The 18,020-nt window shown below is 45.8% G+C and overlaps 1 long non-coding RNA gene across 1 annotated transcript; it reads right to left on the reverse strand.

Moving 5' to 3' along the window:
• Positions 1 to 939: 939 nt before the first annotated feature.
• LOC144146922 (uncharacterized) lies at positions 940 to 16,635 on the reverse strand. Its single transcript, XR_013317765.1, has 3 exons — positions 16,383 to 16,635; positions 5,993 to 6,052; positions 940 to 5,430 (listed from the first exon to the last, which is right to left on the reverse strand). It is a non-coding gene; the product is annotated as an uncharacterized LOC144146922 (long non-coding RNA).
• Positions 16,636 to 18,020: the final 1,385 nt, after the last annotated feature.

Consider the following 18,020-nt stretch of genomic DNA (forward strand, 5'->3'; position numbering starts at 1 on the left):
AAGTGTTGCAGGGCCCCTTTATGATGCATTAATTGTGCTTTGACATGAATATGCTCTGAAAGAATCAAACTTTTATTCTCTCTTATGGTACTTTTGAAGCGGAACTGGCAAAATTCTCCGTAGTTCACTTTGCTGCGTCATGTAGCCTATTGATGTTTATGTCGTCTATCCATAGCCGAAATTTACGAACTTTATTGTTTATGAGCTGTGAGCTGTACTTGTCTATACTGAGCACTTCAGGTGGTTTATTGTTTATGAGCTGTGAGCTGTACCTGTCTATACTGAGCACTTTAGGTGGTTTCACTGGGCTTTTTTTGTCTGTATATTTCTCCGCTTTCTTTACCTCGCATACGTTACTTTTAGCTCACTTTATGGTCCTGTTGACTCTTTATTTATGCACCAACTCTACAGGCTCACCACGTTGAATACGCAGCTTCATTTTGCTAGCCGTCTTATCAGCTTAGAAAATAATCGACGTCGGCAAATAAGGAAGGGGGATTGGTTTAGGAAACCGGCACCTAAACACACTCTTCCCAATCAAAACGCTCGTAAATTGTCCTCCAAGGCTCTGAACATTTCCGACGCCCTGAAAAGATTTACCTAGTGAGGTATTTATGCACTACTTGCAGCCAGCTTCTTCTGTAAGGCGAGAAGGTCCCCATGGACAAAATTCACCCCATTGAAAATAAAACGGATGCAGGAGCGTTAGCGGTCCTCTTTTTGCATGAAAATATATGAACTTGCGCCTGAACTAAAATTCCGAGCTAAATTACACCGCTGTGCACCTATAACCGAAACCAAGAGACATGCAAAGTAACTGGTATAGAATATCAACCGTAATAACCAGGTTATGTATACTATGAGGAAGAAATTGGCACGAACTTTGTTTATAGAAGCACGCACGGCCAGCGCACACAAGCAGATACTGGGATACTCATATATCACAAGAATGCTTTTATTCTAAATTCTTCTGAAATGTGCAATTTCTAGATGGTTTTTGTTTATTTCAACGTTTGAAATCTCGCAGGACAAATTTTTACTCCGCCGAAATGCGCTGATTTATGAAAATGACGCGGACACATTTTTTGAGTCAGTAGAAAGCACAACACCTAGAACTTTATTCGTTTCCGTACGCACTGCGAATGGTGCGAAGGTGTCGCAGGACGGATTTTTGACAGTTCATGGTGCTTTAGGGGAAAAAATACGTGCTATACCCCACATATTCAAATATATTTGTTTATTTCGTCAGGACTGGCTACTTAATTTTCAAGTCCTTCCAGCAAGTGTGTTTTCCAACCGTTTACGTGAACCAGTCGCGTTCAGGACATGAAGTTTTTTTCGCTGGCTCCCGCCTTTTCAGAAATAAATGTGTGATGTGTGTTTGTTCCCAGTTTTCGTCAGACATTTTCTAAAGCTCAAGTCTTTTCGAACACCCCTGTTTCATTGAATTTTCTACACCTACGGCTGCTTGCCTAGTAAGTTTTTCTGTACCTGCATTCATGTGACAATTGATTTTACTTCAATGCAATTCACGTGAGACCTATTTCCGCCGGAGGGATATAGTTTGGCTAAATTGGTGGCTCGAAGAGCCACCAGAAAAGCCTCCTAAACCTCCAAAACTAGACAGAAGGTCCCCAGCGCCCCCGTGTAGGCCACTGGTCATACCGCTACTGTGCATAACGATTTGGGAGTGACTTAGGCCTCCATGGCTGGTAGTGAAACCTCCCCCCAATGCAGTCCCCCCAATCTGTAGTCCCCCCAATGCACTCGTAATATCTGGCAATCCCGAACTTGATGCTCCCGATGACCACGACCAATTTCTTCTAATTATCGTCGGTTTGCTGTGTACTCTAGTGATCGTTTTGTGGCCGGTTATAGTCTTCCCTCCTTTCTGCACACGATAGCGGAAAACTTTCATCTTCCACGACCGTCCTCCCTGTCCGGAACCCCCATCTGTGCCTCCCTGCTGTGTGACTATGACCCGGCTAGTGCCGGAATTGCTGCTTGGACCGGCTAGTAATATGCTTTCACCCGTGGTTGCGCCACCAGAAAGTAGTGTGCTAGAGCCTAAATTCTGGCCTAGCGTTTTCTTATGGACCAGAATTCGAAGACCTCCCACCCTCTGAGTGGTTTCTCCAGGACTCTGGTCACTATAGGTTTTTCTAACTTTTTTGATCCGAATGATTACTCGGCGAGACGGGCCTCCTACAAAACTGTTCGGACTTTGTCGACTCCTTGTAACCTGCACAACTTTACGAATGGATGATACACCATGGCTACTGTCGTTTGAAATCATATCGTCTGCATTGAAGGTTGCACCATCTATTGGCTTCCTTATGTTTAAAACCCTAACCTGGGATCTTTGAAGGAGTGCACGATTAACGCTATCCCTGTTCCTTCCAGCTTGCAGTCCATTTTCAAAGTCCCGCCTTATTTCTTGTATTCTGATACTTTGTCGTGGTCTCGTAGGGGTTGCCCCACTCAGTAAGCCACCACCAAAAAGGCCATCATCATTTCCACCGCTAAATTTTTCCACTGTTATTTTAGATTTACTGTTTTCTCCAATTCGCAACTGTCCTATCTCACTGCCAACTACGGTGTTAAGGCCCTGTCTCCTTTTCGAGATGATTGTACCGATTAGGGGCCTCGTGGATATTCGTGCATTCAGTCTATGGCGACCGAAGCTACCAGCATCACGTCTTCCGGAATATTGCTGGGTTGTAACTTTAGACTGCGAACTGTCATGAATTCGCAGTTGCGTGGTGGCACTGCTGTCTTCACTTGCTAGCCCCATATTTGAATTTTTCGTTATCAACCCAGCACCAATACTATCTTTCTGACTGGGCTCACCAAGGCCACGAGGGTATTCATCAAGCTTGATTTGACTGCTTCCTAGTGCTGCAAAATTTTTTTCTCGTTCATTCTCAAAATTGCGATTGATACTCGTAGCCCTGTTGCCTAATGAAACTTGCTGCATTAAAATTTTCGACTGGGTATTTTCGCCAATTTGCACCGGTCTGGCTGAGCTAGAAGATTGACTTGCTTGCGCCAGATTTGAAACTGCGCGCATCGTGCTAGCTCCAAAAGTGCCACTCTGAGCCGACTCACCCAAACCACTGGGATATTCGGAAAATTTAACTTGACTGCTTCTTCGTTGTGAAATAATCTTCTGCCCTACATTCAGTAAATCACCACTTCCCGTTGGAAATTGTTCTACCTGAACTTTAGACTGCGCGCTTTCACTGATTCGCAACTGCCGGGTCGAGCTACCACCTTGACTTGCTTGCCGTAAGGCTGATGTCTCGCTCAACGATCCAGCACCGATACTTCTCTGGGCCATCTCACCCAGACCACTGGGTAATTCGGCAATTTTCACTTGACTGCTTCCGTTTTCTGCAATAATTTTCTTTTGTCCTCCATTAATTAAATCACTAGTCAAGCTCGCAGCCTCATTTGCTCCCGCGAGTTCCTGGAGTGAAAGTTTAGACTGAGCACTTTCACTAATTCGGAGCTGCCCGGTCGCCCGATCTACCACACTTGCTTGCCCTGAATTAGAAACTTCATTCGTACCCGCACCGATGCTGCCTCTCCCATCCACCTTGCTCTGGATACTGGATGATTCCGTTACTTTAACTTGACCGCTATCACTTTGTGCAGTATTCCTATTTTCTCCTTCCTTCAATGATCCGCGATTTAGCATTTCGACCAGTGCTCCCTCGGACAATTGTTGGCTGGGAAGGCTAGACTGCGTACTTTGGCTAATTCGTAGCTGTCCGGTCTCCGCACCACTTTCACGTACTTGTCCCACATTTAAAACGTCACTCGTCGTACCACCACTCAAACTGCCTGTTTGACCCACCTGACGCTGAACACTTGATGATTCAGTTACCCGAACTTGACTGCTTCCCTGGTCTGCAACAACCTTCTGTTGTCCACCACTGAGGTCAACTTTCTCGAGCGGAAGGTTCTGCGTAAGCTGCCCAACAGTGTTCTCGCTACCTCCGGTTATCCTCGTTTGTTCGTTGCTAAGGACGTTCTGTTGTGCTCTTCCGACTTCCAGCTGCTGTCCGACAATACGTTCTTGCGCTTGGTCCAACGGAATTTGTAATGGAACTTTATCCTGGTTGCTGTCACTATTTTGAATGGACGACAGTTGGCTTGTTTCTCGTGTCTGAATTTGTCCCTCTAAAAGTGGGGTGGAGCTGGCACGCTGCACATCGGTTAGCTGTCCTTCAGAAACACCGATCGGGTTACTGAGTCCAATTTTCTCTTGGTTAGTGCTTTGAGTCACTACAACTTGGCTTGTTTCACGTGTCTGACTTTGTCCCTCCAAGACTGGGTTGGAGCTTGCAGTCTGCACATCTGATGGCTGTTGTCCAAGACCACCGGTCAGGCTACTGAGTCCAACGTTTTCTTGGTTGCTGTTTTGAGTCAATAAAACTTGGCTTGTATCACGTGTCTGACTTTGACCCTCTAAAAATGGGTTGTTACTTGCACGCTGAACATCTGCTGGCTGGCCTACAGGAACACCAGTCGGGCTAGCGAGTCCAACTTTTTCTTGGTTGCTGTTCTGAGTCACTAAAACTTGGCTTGTTTCACGTGTCTGACTTTGTCCCTCCAAAAGTTGGTTGGAGCTGGCACTCTGCACATCTGTTGGCTGTCCTCCAAGTCCACCGGCTGGGCTACCAACTCCAACTTTTTCTTGATTGCTGTTTTCGGTCAATGTAGCTTGGCTTGTTTCACGTGTCTGAGTTTGTCCCTCTAAAATGGTGTTCTGGCTAGCAGTCTGTAAATCACCTGCTTGTCCTCCAAGAGCACCAATCGTGTTTCCAGGCCCAACTTTCTCTTGGTTGCTGTTCTGAGCCACTAAAACTTGGCTTGTTTCCCGTGTCTGACTTTGTCCCTCTAAAACTTGGTTAGCGATTGCAGGCTGCAACTCTCCTGCCTTTTCTGTAAGAGCACCGGTCGTGCTACCGAGTGCAACTTGATCTTGATTGCTGCTTTGAATCACTGAAACTTGGCCTGTTTTGCTAGTTTGGCTTTGCCCCTCTAAAAACGGGTTGGGGCTTGCACGCTGCCCTCCAGCTGGCTGTCCTTTAGTAATCCCGGTCGGGCTACCAAGTCCTGCTGCATTTTGGCTGCTGTTTTCATTTAATAAAACTTGGCTTGTCTTACTTTGCCCCACAAAAACCGATTTGGTACTGGCAGGCTGCGCCCCCCCTGGCTGTTGTACTCCAATAGCACCGGTCGGGCTACCTGGTCCAACATTGTCAGTTTTGTCGGTAGTCTGGTCGACCGCAAATGGGTTTGGCAGTCTCAAAGGCCCTTGTTCAGCCTGTCTCTTGCTCCGCAGGAGGGATTGGGAACCATAATCAGGCGCATTCAGTGCTCCTTCGGCCTTTACAACGCCTTCGATTGGCTGGGCGAAGTCTGTTGAAGAAAAAAAGAGACCGTCCGCCAGAAACTCAGACCTGGTATTGAGTGCGGGAAATATTTCTGCATGAATAATATTTTCTGCACTCTGCCCCGTAAACAAAATGCAATGAGAGTAATCCTATCTTTAAATTTCGAAAACAAGAAAGGCCAAATGACAGCAGTGTTCGCCTACCAGCAGGCTTTTATCTATAGAAAGGGACGTGGCATTTACTGTCTCAAAATTCTACAACTGCAGTAAAGAGGGAAATAATTACGCGCAACGTATTTTTGTCGAATACACTTCAGTATGCGCACGCTTTACAACTACTGGATCAACCTATACAGGGCAGGTTGTAAGCTAGAAACACTTCGTTATTCATTGAGAATTGGGAGTGAGTTACTTGCATTTATCGCAGTTTGCGTCTTTACATTTACGGGGTTACACAAATCATGACTTTTAATAAAGTTTAGCAAATCCTGAATAAACGTCATTCAGCGCATTTGCAAAGCAGACGCACGCAAGATACTTTGGGCTGAAGAACCTATCATAAAGGATTGTTAAAAATAACTTTCTCACCTTTTGGTATACTGCGTCCGTCAGCTTGTAGTTGTGCAAGTGATGAATAGGCGCACAAAACTATAAAAAAGGAAAATATGTCCAAGCTATTTTTTCCGCGAAAGTTTTCGTGTTATTGATACTGCAAACACCTTTGTTTGGAAAATTCAGTGGCGATGCAACATCTTTGTTATTGGGAGGCATTTCGTGCTTTCACAAAAAAGGTAAAAAATGCACCACTTCGTTTGGAGATAAAACCATATTACTCTGCTGTTACACAGAAACAGTATTAAACACAACAGAAGACATAAATGTGGGCTTCATACAAAAAGTAGAGGATGTCGTGCCTAGGGTAGAGAAAAAAATGCCTCAGCGGAACCAGCACCACCGTATAAGAGTACGGCGTGCATATCAAAAAGAGTACCTTCATTGTCAGTTAAAAAGACAAATCGATAGTAGTAGATTCCCGTGATGGTATTCCTGTAACCAATTTTTGCATGAAATTGTCAGGCGGCACTTCACTTTGACTTCTCGTAATTAGCAGCGCAGATTATTGCACACGTCACATCGTGGCTTGTTTTGTCTTATATTTTCGTAATGGACACGTAGGATTGTTAGAATGCACAAGCGGCTACGTCGTGCCTCTGCGATTCGAATTTGTTATGAGCTGCCACAAAGCTACTTCGGGGTTTCCGAATGGGGCGGACCTAGGCTAAAACAAGGGCATCTTTCTGAGCTTTTGGAAAATAATTTTTTGCCGCAAAGGAAACTTCCCCGCCTGTCATTTATATTGCCCATCTAAAAAGGAATGGGGGGTATTTTACCACTCTCACCATGGTGGAAAAGCTGTCACATATTTTCGAATCGTTTTGCAGAGATACATAGCAACGTAACAAAGTTTTTGTTATTAACCAAAAATATATTTAAGATGAAATAGAATGTTTTCCTTAAAAGCCCCTCTTTGCCTTATTTATAGCGAGAAAATATTGTGCAATTTATCGTAATAACCAGTGGTGAACGCAAAGAAATATGAAGTAAATAAGTTCCGCTTCAGGATGACATAATGGAAGAATGGTGGACAGCAAACGTATTGCCTAGCAATGCTTCATCACATTTCCGCAAACATGTCATGCTTAGCTACCATTACAAGCACCTGGCCGTATCCGGCTTTTTTTTCCCTATCGCACTGAGCGCACGTTTTTTTTTTTTTGTCATAAGGAAAAAGTTCCAACTTAAAGTCACTAACTATGACTTCTATACTTTGTTCAACAATGTTCGGAATCTAATACCGCGGTTGTGGAAAAGAGGGGCTCATAGAGAACTGATTGCAAGTTAAATGACTGTTGACGTCGAGGGTGTGACGGAAGCCCGTCTGGTCGGTATGCATTTTGATGAAGAAAGACAAGGACGCCGACCACAAGTTGGTTGAGTTGAAAGAAAATTAAGGTTTGGGCTCCCACACGGAAGACTTGGTTTCTTCATCAAATGACTCTGCACCCATTCGCCGACGCTCAAATGTGCCTGTGCCGACACTGACCTGCTTCTTCGACAATTGTATTTTCTTGACTTTTGGGGCGCACATGTGGGTTCAATGATCCTTGTTCACAGAAAAACACGGAATCTTTTTGGGGAAGATGGCAATATAATATTTGATCTCTTTGATATTTGCTGGAGCTGCATTGGCAGCCTGTCCTCTCCCGAGCATTGCCCGCCCATCTGCTGTATCTATCACGTGACCGCTGTCGGGGTTATGGTAATCCAAGGCTATTCCAAGCTCAAAGCCAACTGAAAGGTGTTCATTAGAATTCACTTTTTTAGGTTCTTGGCTGACAGCACCAACGTGGCCAAATCCTGTTCGGTGGAGGGAGTGCTGTGTGCGCCCAAGAAAGCGTTCTATGTACGGCTATACATATCTTGTGCAGCCTATCGGTATTTGGTATGTTTATGACTGAACAAGGTAGTGCTCCTAACATGGTAAGGGACATCGGCCTATTAATCAACTGGGGAAGCATTTAGGGATAGATTCCTTGACCCAAAAAGAGTCCTCAGGAAATGCCAAGAATTGAACATCTTCAGCACAAAATTTATCGTCGTTGTGACGAACTTAAAAAAAGGTGTATACAAGAGAGATATGCGGGTATGCGTATCTTACACTCATTAAACAAGAGGTGTATTCCAAAATACTACACTCCCAGACCCCAAGTTTCAGCTATAATGAGGAGGCTGCTGATTCCTTCCGCAAGGAGGTTGAATCGGGAAGGAATATTGTAAACCGACAGTGCCCGCTAAAACGTTCACTGGAACCGACTAAAAATAACAGATAAAAGAAGAGGTAGATGGCCCTTTCTCAGTCTAGAAGGTAGCTGGATGTCCCCGCTGCTTGGGACTGTAGGGTTAATGTTTTTGACCTACATGTAGTGAGCGGGTAAAGACCCGCTCACTACATGAAAAGTCACACTCTCTCTGCTCAGGTACGGGGGGACTGAAGGACCATTGGAAGGTAGGGGCACTACCACATAAGGTGCTACTTGGTGCTTGGTGTACTGGGTGGGAGAGATGTAGCATATAGTTAGGTTTTTTAGGTAAGAATCGCTTTGCCGTCGGAGCCGAAGGCGGGCGTCATGAGCATTAAAAGACGGGTGGGGGAGAGGGGCGACTGTGTCAGTAGTAAAAGAAAAATTAGGTGTAACAAGCATGACATGGTGGTGAGAGTGGCAGTATGGCAAATTTGTCCACAATAATGTAGGGAAATATTGCGGAGGAATTGGAGTTAGCTGGCTCGTTTTTTTAATCGGACGGTATGACCCGAAGTCTTTACGAGTTGGTGTGGGCGGGGTTCTGGATCTGTTTGAAGAGGCCTTCCTTGAATTGTAGGCAAAAAAGGAAGACAATTAAATACGCAAACGTATCAGGAGAAGTTTTTGAATTTGAAGTCGATATGGCCGAGGTTATCTACCGTTAAATTTGTGGAGGTAAGCTGTCTGTCGACAATGAACACTTTTTTCTGCGAACGAAAGAATAGCGAATGGCCATTAAAAGCGTGAGCGGGAAAACAAAAATAAGTAGGATACTCAACTACCGCTGATTATTTAGTGTTACGAAAACATTTTTGCAGCATTTACAAACTTGTCCTCGCAATATTCTCATCATACCTGTGTCTTTGCGCTTTTTTTCTCTGTGTTATTAGTACTCCTCTCGTACCCATATTCGCTCGAAACCTTGTACATACCTCCTGCCCTGCTTGTGCACGTGCTGGTTTTGTAAGTAGAATGCCGAAATCACTCTTGCAAGCCTAAGCATATGTCTCCAACGCATCTATGTGGAAGACTGCTGCATATGCGCTACATCACCCTTTTTTTACCCGACGTCATCAATGCTGTAATTGAGGTGTCTGCGCGTCTTTATTTCAAAGCCCCGATATCAAATACCGTTCAGGCCTACATTTTCTTACTTTTCCTTATAGCTCAATAACTTAAACTGCTGTTTGCCATCCTTTCTGAGGTATGTTGAGCCAATGAAAGAATTCTTTGGAGGTTTTGTTCTTTAACCCGTTGGCTATTTGTTTTGCAACCGGTATTGCAGGAGAGCGAAACTTTACCTCATCATCGGCAATAAAATCCTAATCATCGTAAGCACGTGATTTAGGTTCACTGAAGAACGAGGGCCCCTCCCATATACCTCCAATCGTGCCAGTATTGCCTTTCCTGAGCTCCGTCGATTTCCCGCTGTTAGGTGCGGAGTACCATAGGACCGCACAATGTCAGTCCGCAGCTCTGCGCATAGTACTTACAATCGGAAGAAATCACACAGGCACCGGCAGGATTCGAGCCTATGTCTGGTACACCAGACAGAGGTAGTGTCAGTCGTCTCCCCCATTTGGCTACGACCGTGAGTTAGTACCCCAGAGTCAAGCGGCTCACTTCCTCGCCTGTAACGGTGCGGAGTACCTCAAAACCTCCAAACGTCCGTTCGCGCCCATCCGTGCGCACACCACCATCAAACGAAAATAAAGCGAAATTAGATTTAGGCCGTGAGTTGCAGTTTGATTTAGGGAATAATCAAGGTGCAACTCACGGTTCAAATCGAATGACGGCAGCGGCGCAAATCCGATGTCACTCGGGGAGCAGCAATTTGGATGTCATTTTGAGTCCCCGTACTCCGCCCCTTCGCCATCATCCACGCCACCACGCAAGTAAAAAGCCTTCCTCTGCTTTTTGTCCCGTCTTCATTAGGCAAACCGTTTACTCTTGCTAGCACACTGCTTTCAACTTCATCGCATTACATGAGCAACCCGAGTGTATTTTTTTTCTTACTTTGACCTATATCAACTTCCATTCGAAAGTTCCTTATATCAAATATGCTCGTTTCTTTTCTTTCAGCGTTGTTCCTAATAAAGTTAGTTTTCTTCATTGTTACGATGATTCTATTCTTTTTTCCTAATGTTTTGTAAGTTTTAAAAAATCGGGGCGTAACGCACCGAAGCATCACTTTGGCTGTAATAAGCACCGTAGTGCAGGGCCACTGAATAATTTTGACCACCTAATGATCTTCGACGTGCGCCGATATCTCGACACACACCCGTTCTTGCTTGTCGCCTCCATTTGAAAACCAGCAAGCGGCCTACGGATCGAGCTAGTGTCCCTGGGCTCAGCAGCGCGACGCCTTCGCGATTTAGCCACCGCGACGGATAATGTTCGGAAGGCTTCACCTTCGGTTCTGTATCACAACTGGCTATACGCTTTGGCTGGACGCCATTCTTTCAACGATGAAGGTAAAATACTATAGAATAAAGGAAAATGTTTGCCGTTTGCACTTACGCTTATACTTATTGTGAGCTTATTTTTTACGGTTGAAGGTGTAAGCATTTACCACCTCTAGTAGACAATTGTATTTGTCCTCTTCTAGCATTTCTTACCTTAGATGAAGACATCTGCCGCCTGTCTCCTTATGACAAACGATGTGTTAATCTTTATCCAAACGGTTCTGCTTTCTAAGCGAAGTTCCTGGTGCGACTTTTTCATCTGTTCTCTAAGCTCGCTGAAAAGGCTGCGACATCCGCAAGCCTCAAGTGGTAAATATTTCCTATGCATCCGCTATCCTACCATCTTCACATGAAGTCTCGTGAATAAAATTTTTGGACGAAGGGCGCGTATATGTACACGGGACGAAAACGCATAAAGGAAATAGCTGAAACGTGTGATCCGCACGACACCTGCTATCTCAGATTCGTTCGATGTGTGTTCGCCCCTTGTGCTGTAAGAGCTCTCCGTTTAAACATGGACTCACACCAACTAACACCAAGTTTTACAGAAGTTAATTGTCGAATACTTCTTCCATAGGTATTTTAAACCAATTTTGTGGGACGTTGTCTAATTGCCTTATCCTCTTTGGTGTCGCGAACGTGTCCCTGTTTTTGTGAAGAATTATCCTGCCCGTGCGTCGCTTGTGAATAGTATCCACGAGCCTATGGAAGTATCTTCTATTTCGTCTTTCACTGCAGAGGCTACCGTATTAGAAGCTCTTTCAAAGTCTATAGGTGGCGAACAAAGTTATTTAATAAAATTCGCAGAGTTTTCCTTTTCTTGATTGATGACTGATATGTGATCAGTTGCTAAGTAGCGTGTCGTTAGTCCAGCTCATTCTCTTCGTTGCTGGAAATCTAGGCTGTTGCTTATGATGTTGACAAATACCTTTGGGAGCACCTTGTATACAACCGAGAGTAGATTTATGTCTGCTGTTCGTAAGATGTTTGACACCACCCTTCTGGTGAATAATAACTATGACGGAATTTCGTGAGCTAAGCGCAGCCTTGAAATCCTGACGAATGTGAAAAACGATTTTTCAGCTTTCCTGATTTGACGTAGCCTCCCTCATTTATGTAATCTGTGCTCATTTCTTCATTCCGCGTGCTTACTTTTCTCTTCATACTCTTGACTGCCTTTCTCACTTCCTTTTTGGGTTACTAGTAGACCTCGCGGGCTGCCTCTCTAGGCTCAGTGCTGTCGTGTGGCCCAAAGTTCATAGCGCTCCGCTTAGTGAACACAATGTTTCCGCTATTCCATTCGAGAGTTTTAATAAAGCGCGAACTAGAATTCAGCGCCCGCAAAATATTGCGCTTGCGCTTGGTTAACGTTTTGTACAAACCCCGCTTTTAGTACACCGACAGCAAAGCTCCGCTAAAAGCGTGGTGCTCCTGCTGCTGATGATGATCTTGCGGTTAAACCCGTTACAGCTCGCGGGTGAGAGATCTCTACCCTAACTATTTAAAAATTGTAAAAACTACGCACACACTCTATGCCCTGAGCACAGTACGCGTGAAGCCCAGTGGCCGAACAACCGAAGCCCATCGTCCCAGTCCAAAGCCACACCACGACCCATACTACTACCTGCTAAAGGTCACCATCTTCCACTGTTCATGCCGGCACTTTGTCCGCCCCACAGCACGCATGTACAGAATCGTCACTAGCGTAATCTAGTAAATGAACAGGTAAATATAACTACAGTTGAACCCCACTCATCCATTTTTCCCCGGACCGGGAAAACAAAACGTAATGACCAGGAGAACGCAGCAGTGAGGAAACCTTCGAAAATGCACGAAAACCGTGTAGCTTTGTCTTGCAACCGTGCATTTCTACAACTTTGGCTTTAAAACCTTGAAAAACTCGAGAATGTGGGATTGCCGCTTTTTGCGATCACTGGAAAGCACCACGTGTAGGAGTGAAGGTGCCCAGCGATGTCGACTCTCTTCCGCGCTGGCTGTTTTTCTACTGTGTTTAGTACGTCAAGCTTTTCATGAAGGGAAAACTTCTCCCATTTTCGCGACGCCATCAGGGCACGACAAAGTTCGCGGCTGAAAGTTGAATGGTGTTGTCAAGGCATGAATTGCATGATGGCGACGAGAGCGCGGGCTTTCTTGCGGTGGTGTTTCATGACAAATGCGCACTTCCGGCATTCCGAAGTGAACTTTGCGTTGTAAGCGCAGTGAAGATGGTGATACGATAGAATAAGCTCGGGCCATTTAGTGGTGACGAATCGCATCCGCGTGCGGGTTCATACAGTCAGTTTCGTAGCCGAGCCTGGCCAAGGCTCGTCAAACGTCAAAATGGCTGTCCGCGCATGTTGCTCAGGCGGGTTCGGAGCGTCAGATTGCGACGAATGATTCGGCAGCGTACTCTGTGTCACGACGTAAGGATAAGAATTTTAAAACGTGGACTTTAGGCGAGCTGCGCGAGGATCAGACGAAAACAACGTAGCAGCGAAGAAAACGCAGAACTGAGGAACGTAGAAGCGGGGTTCTACTGTACTTTGGCAAGGCCGTGGCCTCCTCGAGCACCTGACCTCCACGAGCGCTGCGCCGCCGGCAGCCGATCACGGATGCCATGGCCAGCCAGCGAGCCCCAACCAGCTCATACGAACGCGAGCCTAGGCAAACGGCGGTACCTCTCACACCAGGTGTGGTCGGTACAGCTTCGCACAGCGATACAGTGAAGCACCGTTTAGTATTCTCTGCGACTGTGGGTACCTGTTACTCTCAGCAACGCGAGACCGTCGGTGAAGGAGAGGCGCGCGCGCCCAGAACGATTCTGGGCTGCCGAGGCCGACTGGGGTCAGGTACCTGCGTGGGAGCTGCCCGCGACTGTCACGGACTTCTCTTGATAGGGGCGGTCAAAGGCAGTTCCTCAGGACCTAAATAGAGTTCTTTGTCCGTCTGTCTGGGCACGCTCTCTCCTGCAAACACGTGTCGCGAGACCAGCGCCAGCCACGCGCCGCCGGCCACTCCGCAACGCACCGGTGCGTCCGCAAAATCCCGAAGATTGCGTGCGTCCGCAACGTCCACCGCGGGAAGGAAAGAGTTTTCTGACCTTTGACTCTGCGCATTCGAAGAATGTCAAGCCCGGTTTGGTGAACAATGCCCTGAACTAGGCTTTAAGCCGTTCATGCTGCCACGAAATGGAGAGGAGCTTCACGGACCAAATCTCGAAGCTGCGCAATGCAGGCTCTCCAAATGCGGTCCTGTTGTCGATCTGCGAGCCATTGCTTAAAAACAAAAAAAGAAAAGGACCCGAGGGTACGAGAGAGACCATTGGCAGGAGCAAGCTTGCGGTTGTGCCCTATCTGCACGAAATAACACACAACATTAAGAAGATAGCGGCCAGAGAAGGGGTCACAGTTGTGTGCTCAGCCCCAAACAAAGGGTATGCCATGTGCCGCTGTGTCAACCAGCCGATGATAGCGAGCCAGTGCACAACCAACCACCGTACCAAGTACGCAGCATGCGTGCGGGGGGTTGTGTACCAGCTACCGTTATCGTGCGGGAAAAGCTACATTGGCCAGACCGGCCATTGTATCAACGACCGAATTCGAGAGCACAAGTTCTCAACAAAGAACGTCCCGTCAGGACATTTGGCCATGCACCTCCGAGATTACCCAAAGTGTGAAGGTGACTTCCATGGTGTCATTACCATGCGTAAAAACAACGATAGGCTGGCGCGCGAAATCATCGAAGCTATGGAAATTGAAGAGGGCACCGACGGTTCAGCACTGCGTCGGTTGCGTTAACCGATAAATAAAAACTATTTCTTCGCACTGTTGCTACGGGACCACGCGGCTAGAGGGTAGAAATCTATAAGGCGAGGCGTAATAAAAATTCAATTGGTACTGTCAGCGCTTGTGCTTCGTCTCTCGCCATTGTCTGCGTCACCAGTTAAATTTAGGCTGACCAGTATTTAATCCATTATAATCCAATTAGCTCAGACTCTGCCTATTCACCTACTTAGCCTGCGGTGTCAAATGCATGAACATCGGGAAAACAAGTATTTTGAATAAGTTGCAGTGCTGACTCTCAGCGCAAAAAATAGCGCGCGTACAAATTTTTTTGTCTTTCGAATTTGGCAGCTACTCTGCAATACTTAACAGTGGGCTGATTCTGCAGCCAAGCAAAGAAAAAGAAGCAACCAATTCGTATCACCTGTGACGATTTAATAAGAAGCCTCACACCTTAGCAAGTGCACTCAGGTATATTGTCAGTAAGCCCACGAGCCTTTGGAATGAAGATTGTGGAGCAGAAAAAAACGGTAAGAAGTGCACTATGGATAGACAAGGAATGAGAACTTACAACTACGTGACAACTGGGGTACCGGAAGGCCCACCCGGAAAGAAGGGAGTAAGAATACGGCAAGGCAAGTGACTTCATGGTAGAATGAAATAATCAAATTCAACTACAGAAAACATAGTGGCGCCAAAGGTAGAAATGCGTGCACGTGTATGGTATGTCTTTGTAGTGAACACAAAAAAGTGTAATGATGAATATTGCGATAAATACGTATGTGACTTGGTTTTATGACTTTTTCCTAGGGTTTTGTAAGGCATTTTGTGTTTAAAGCAGCAAGGTAAAATTCAACCTCCCAAGAAATAAATCTCTCTTACAGCCGTTCTCATGATTTTGATGACGCTGCTAAAAACTTTATAGGTAAAAACAAATTTCATTATTCAGTACAGCTGTTCATTTCCACCCGGCCGAAGGAGCACACTCTTAACGAAGAAGATCTTACTTCGTTTACGCAAACGAGGGTTCCCGATCAAGGCGAAATAAAAGGGGTGTGACAGAAAACCAGTGACGTGGAGCAATACAACGATTAAAATTACAAACATGTCTTTACTCTGTATAAACACCGCTTTTTACTATAATAAAACTATGACGGAATGTGGGGCTTGAAAAAATTGTGCTGACGACCATTACTTGACAGCCACATTATGCGCGCAATGCTAGGCTTGAGGCTAAAGAAATACGCGAAAAAAGTTTAATAAGTGAAATACTGCTTTGAACCTGGTCTTGTAAACGAAGTAAATAGTAAACAAGAGCAATTGAAGTGCTTCATCAGCGTGTCCACTTTGAATGTCACGAAACAAGGCAGAAGCGAAAATGAATCAATGGCTTTTTTCAGCGTAAGGCCCCCATGACCTCGTAGAGGCAGAAGTAACTTGTACATTAACGTATTGTTACATCACTACCGCGTCGTACAATAATGCTCGGGCTGGGTCTGCACTTTCTGGCCTACCTTTAGGCTCTTTGAAAGGGACCTTCGTCTGTCCAAGAGACACCATAATGAGTGGTAGTTTTCACGCGATTTATGAGTGTCTACCATGACCTTGATTCAACTAAAATGTGTAAAAATTTCATTTAAATTGAATTCGACTTTATTTCTGAAACATATGTTATGTTTGGGAATTAGGTGAGAATATATTTCAATGGCTGGTTTATCATACTGCGTCCTAACAATATTTGCTACCCGGTTAAACTATAGCGCGAACGATGACGATTTATAGAAATTTAGCAACATCTGATTACTAACAGAACGCTGTATTAGTGCCGCCTTCGGATTGTCACCTCAGCGAATGAAGGGCAGCTTACCGATAGCGAAACGTACAAAGCTTCCTTGGACTGCCATGGCAGAGCGGTTGCGCCGGGTGGCGTTCACGATGGTAGCCGGGAGGCTGACAGCAGTTGCGAAGCTTGCATTGCCTTAGGTACGAAGTGTATGAAATAGCAAAAACAATTGCGAAGATGCAGAACGGATTTCAAAGACACACCCACTTGCGCCAAGCGACGATGCGAACACGCAATATTCCTAACCTACCCGATGTTTCTTTCTCTGAAGTATTGGAAGTTTAACAAAACGTTACCGTCTTGTCAGTCGTGTGCACAGAACAATAGAGTGCTTTAAGCGGCATCGTCCTTGTAGCTGGAACTGCGCCGCATATGTCTCCATTGTGAGTTTTTGCTGCGGGGGTAGATTGAGAAGACATGCCGAACAGATTATTCTGAAAGTAGTTAGACGTCGAAAAGTAAAGACGGTCACCGGTTTAAATCCTGTGCTCGTCGCCGCCTTTCAATTGAACATTTGGACGTCACCTTAAAGACGTTTCCGCTTAAAATGTATAATTACGCATACCTCCTTGCGTGACGCATGTGGATTAATAGACCCGGATTTGATGCCAAAATATGGGTCTTGTCTATTTGCGAAGCTTCTAAGCTGCAATACTTGAGGACGGATCTTAACAGTTGGGTTTTATTGATGGAAATTTTTGCGTTAAGCATTCGTTTTTGCTGCAACGAAGCGTTAACGTAGTGTTCCTATTGCGAGGGCACTCGCTGTGCAACCTGCGATGAATCCTTTGTGTATTCCAACAGTACCTCTATTCCAAATTGCGCAGCAAGCAAGAGCTCCTCTTAGTTGCTGGGCGACTAAGAGCAAAGGCATTACACTCCTGACGAAAGAAGAGGCGCCTTTGTTGGCGGGCAACGCCAAAACTGAGTAAAAGGCCGCTCGACGCTGTTTCCCAGGTACCTCTACTGTATTCTGTTCTTCATGTTACACCAAATTAGACAAAATATCATCAAAATCACCCCGGAAATAGAACGGACATTCAATCTTCGAATTCACAAAGACAAACAAATATGAGGCTGCTGTCCCGCAAAAATTGTGAATTCGGGGCCTTTTCCCACTCGCCTCGATGACATATACGAAGGGCAGGCCTTGGAAGCCCCTTTCCAAGGTCCTCGGCAGCTTCGTTAACCCAGTTCGACTACAATGGCTGGCAAGAGTGTAAAAAACGTATAAAGTACGTCTAAAAACGTATACAAACGTATATAATACGGCTGCAAAAAGAGTAATGCTTAGCGCGAAAATGAAAAGTTGGAAGACACTTTATTGAAAATAAAGGGCTCAGGGAGCCTGAGTGGCGAGGCCCACAAAACCTCCTCAACTTCCACTGCCTGGGCGGTGATGACCTCCTGCGTAGATAGGTCCGAGATCCCGAGGGCCTTCTTCATTTGGACCGGAAGGAAGCGGGGAAAGGGGGCGTTTGGGCATCCACACAAATAGGTATAGGTGCTATTCGTTGAAAAGTTTAGCGGTCAATTTCTTCGCCTGGCAACACTGGAAACAGCCACAGATATGGCCGATGCCCCAAGGGCACGGCACGGCTTGGGCCACTGCGCCCGCACGCCGAAGAAAAAAAAAAGGCGTGCGTCACCTGCTCCGTTCCA

Source organism: Haemaphysalis longicornis, unplaced genomic scaffold, assembly GCF_048455015.1.
Source record: "Haemaphysalis longicornis isolate Haplotype H1 unplaced genomic scaffold, Haemaphysalis longicornis Haplotype H1 scaffold_7, whole genome shotgun sequence".
Taxonomy (NCBI): domain Eukaryota; kingdom Metazoa; phylum Arthropoda; class Arachnida; order Ixodida; family Ixodidae; genus Haemaphysalis; species Haemaphysalis longicornis.